Below are 4,223 nucleotides of genomic sequence, written 5' to 3'. Positions count from 1 at the left end.
GCAAACCTTGTAGGAGCCCCACGGAACATGTGATGTTTGTTTTACCAGCACTTAGCAGCTGTCCTGTTAAGGAAGAGAACAAAGTGTAGGTGTTATAAAGTCAATATTGTTACAGGAAGGCGTGTGACAAAGGTCTGCCGAGCCGCAGCGAAATGAAATCACTTTCTTGTTGGGTTTATACAGCTTAGCTGAAGTTTATATTATTTCCCTGAATTACTTTTCCAGATGTGTACGACATAAAAGATTAAGATCGTGGGCCCAACATGATTATTTCCACTGATGGGATTAATGCGGGTTGGGTTTTTTTTCCTTCTTTTTTTTTAAGATCTGAAATCGGAGATGGATTTTGGGATGGAACCAAATGCATTTCCCAGGGGCTGCCCCAGGGGTAGGGCTGCTCCCAGAGCCCGGCATGGAGCACAGCCCCCCAGCACTGCCCCAACCCAAAGTGACCCTTTTAGCGGATCAGCATCCGCTCCTTGTTGCCAAGACATGAACTGAAAAGGCCACAAATCCCATTGGCATCCTTCTAGATGAATGGATTCTCAAGAGCGGTAACCTTAAGAAAAATAAATAATTTCTTTGCACCTGGCTCATTATGAGCATTAAAGCCTCTCTGTGCCGGCACATCCAGTTCCTAGGGCAGAAACCATCCAAGTCCTTCCTCTACACACAGTTTTATATTAACGTTTCCTTTTGGATTGCCAAACTTTGGGCCGACTTTGCCAGAACTGCGGTAAGACGACGAATTCACAGCGACACCCATGCCAATAAAACGGATATTTTTCCCCCGCTATGAAAATAACATCTAACAAAGAGCTGCGATCCAACGCACGTTGAAGGCAGCTTCCTTCAGAGCATCCCTGGGGCAGACTTCCACACACGGCCCTACAAACGACTCTCCCCTTGCACACCACCCAGGGCAGCAGGTGCTGTTCCCCATGGGACCCCCAGTGCAGCAGCTCTCCCACCTTTCTGGGTTTCCATTCTGCTCCACTCGGTGCCTGCAGGAAGGATTACCGTGAGCCTTCTTGCAACTATTAACCTCTGCTTGAGAGGACACCAGAGGTGAATGAGTAACTCCAGTTCTTTGGTAACACAGAAACACACGCACTGCCGCCAGTGCACACGGAGAAGTGATTTCATTTCCATACGTGAGAGTAAACACTCCTTTTTCCTCCTTCAAACACAGCGGTTATTTCGTTAAGCCGGCTCCCGCTTTGCACGTTTGCACGTTTTTATGAGGTCCATCCATCCATCGCAGCCTTGGCACCCAGTGCAGCACCGCGTGCCTTCATTCCGCAGTTCCTCCCGTTATGAGATGGGACCCAGAGGAAGAGGTGAGGAAATCCAGGCTGGAGGCAACCTCTGCTGCGCTTTACACCTCCGGAAACACCATCAGCAAAACCTTCATCTGCAGTTAAGCACCATTTAATGAAGAAATGGGCCCTGAGCTCCACAACACAAAGGCTTTTCCCATAGCTGCGCCCATCCCCGAGGCACAGTGCCTGCGCCCAGCAGGGAACGCATCTCATCCGTGTCACCTCATGTCAGCAAAGGGTACGGGACACTGAGGAGCTGCTCCGAGCAGCAGTGGAAGAACAGCCATGGGAAGGGAACGAAGCATTTGTTCTCCATCCCAGCCCCGCTGCATTCTCCTACCCACGCTCTCCCCCCACTGGCTCCGCAAATAGCAGCTCTGCCTTGTTTATAAAGGCGGTGTTGACATTTTGTTATAAACGGTAATGTCAATTTGATAAAGTTAATTACTTATTATTTGCAATCTAATTTGCATTGGAGGTTGGGTTCATTAAAAAGCAGGAGTGGTGTTTAACAGAGAGGCTCTAAAAGCACCTGGAGGAGCTCAGCCCGCAGCTCCTCCCGCTGCCAGCATGCATTAACCCGGCAGATGAGAGCATTAACGGGGCAGTGTGAAGAATTCCCACTGCAATCATGCATGCAGCTAGCCCAGGCACGAGTAAATATTTACTTTGCCTTATTTTCCAACTGGATTTCTTAAAGTGGCTGCGGAGTTCTGCTTTCCAGCTCTGCTCCAGTTCTGAGTCCGCAGCAAAGCGCTCTTCCTGCACACACTGATTCTCATACCTGTATTACGTTTGATGTACCTCTGTTATTGCATCTTTCTTTGTATTAGTTCACTCTAATTGCACTTCTTCCAAACTTTGGAAACCCAAAGCAGGAGGGTCCTGCACCTTCAGCCTCATACCTCCTCCATCTGGCAGCCTTCGAGTGACTCCAGTCCCCACACCTGAGCACATTGCAGGGATCCAAGGCACCGTGCACTGCCTGTGTCCAGCATCTGCAGGGCTGCAGCCCCAGGCAGGAGAGGTAAGGCCAGCACAACCCAGAGGCAGGTGGGTTTCTCCAGGCTGCCTGGAGGTAGGAGTGGTCTCTGCAGACCCAGGCTGCATGCTCAGAGCCAGCCCTGCTCGCTTCCATCATCCATTGAGGGGAACTTCCAGCAAAGGCAACTCCATTAAGTGTCCTAAGTGCTCTCATCCTCACCACCACATCCCAGCAGGCTGTGTATGACTGTCCCATTGGGTTTAGTATCAGTGATTGCCACCACCATTGAGGACATCCTTATCCCTTTACCTACTCACTATTTTGCACTGCAGTTCTGGGCCAAGATCCTTTCCCCTCACAGCTTTTGGTCTGTGTTGTAGAGCACAACCACAGCCTGGTGGGTACAAAGGGGTAAAAGGCATTGCAATAAATGCACAAAGCAGTAGGAGGTACTATGATAAATGCTGCCCAGAATCACCGAGATTGGAAAAGACCTAGAAAATCATCCAGTCCAACCATCCATCTATCACTAGATGCAACCAGTGCTGCACATGCACGGAGTTGAACCACTGGCTAATGCACAACAGCCACACTTAATTAGGCATCCTCCAATCAGTGCTAGTAGCACCAGAAGCTCCGAAATGGAGCCTGGACTCATCTTGGGAATAGCCAAGTGTCCTGGGGGAGGTGCAGAGGTGCTTTGAGGTATGATATCCACCAGCAGCACCTGACCAGAGCCCACAGGAGGACATGCTCTGGAAGCCCCATGCTTCTCCAGCCGCCTGCTACAGCTTCTCCTGCTTCTCCCTTCTTTTCCCACCTCCTCTCCCCAAGGGGCATCAGACTTGATGCATATTGTCAGCAAAGGACATTGCTGCAGATGATTTGCACAGAGGATCCTGCCTCTGCTTCCTGCACAGCAGGCAGGGCTGGATTCACACAGCCCCAGGCAGCCCCCACCAGCATCCTTCACATCAGAGCAATACAACAAGCAGCAAGGTGGGGATTTCACCACCACCCTTCCCCCCATCTGTACGCTGCCCTCTCTGCAGGTTTCTAAGTGCCGTGAAGGACAGGATGAGGACACCCCCAGCATTGCTGAGGAGCCAGACTTGTCAAGCAGCACACTCCACCAAGATGCGCTGTGCTTTGGGCACCTTTAGAAGTCACAGCGTTTTTGCAACAGCAGCTTTTATCTTCCTGCACCAGGCAGACAGGAGCAGCAAATCAAAGAACCATGGAAAATACTTCTCAGAGCACCAAATCCAACCTCCAACTCATTACCACTAACCGCATCCCTCAGCACCCCGCACTCACACCGACATGCTGGGGAATTCATGCACTGGGAGGACGTCCAGCACGTGGTGAAGCACAGCACGGGAGCCCTTCAGCATTTGGGCCTTGCCATGAGGCACAAGGACGCAGCACACAGGATGCTCCCCACAGCCCCCTTTAACCCAAGCATCTCCACCTCTCTCCTTAGCTTCTCCCCGTGTTTCTGCAGTCATTCTCCAAAGGCCACATCCCAGCAGCACCACTGGTCTCCCCACATCAGTCCCATGCTGCCGTTGGGTGCTGGAAGCCCTCAGACCCCCATCCACGCAGCCCAGCTCACTCCCAGCCTGCAGTGGAGCAGGAGGGGCAGCCCAGCAGCACGGAGCAGCACTGGGGCTCCCGCTGAGCCCCCATCCCACACGCCCACTCGCTGGGCAAAGCTGTATGAAGGGCTGCCAGGACTTGGCTCGGTGCGAGGGAAAGACTAATCCGAGCCTTAGAAGCTAACAAACACCGCAGAAACATTTCCAAGTACAGCAGAAGGGCCAGTTCACTTAGAAACACAGTAGGATACCAGATTTACTAGGCAAAGCTGATGTTACTTACTGGACACGTTCTTTATAAAGGTTAAAGCTCTCGGA

The sequence above is a fragment of the Meleagris gallopavo genome, chromosome 12 (assembly GCF_000146605.3).
Source record: "Meleagris gallopavo isolate NT-WF06-2002-E0010 breed Aviagen turkey brand Nicholas breeding stock chromosome 12, Turkey_5.1, whole genome shotgun sequence".
Classification (NCBI taxonomy): domain Eukaryota; kingdom Metazoa; phylum Chordata; class Aves; order Galliformes; family Phasianidae; genus Meleagris; species Meleagris gallopavo.
The sequence above is the reverse complement of the archived record's forward strand: the minus strand, read 5'-3'. Positions refer to the sequence as shown.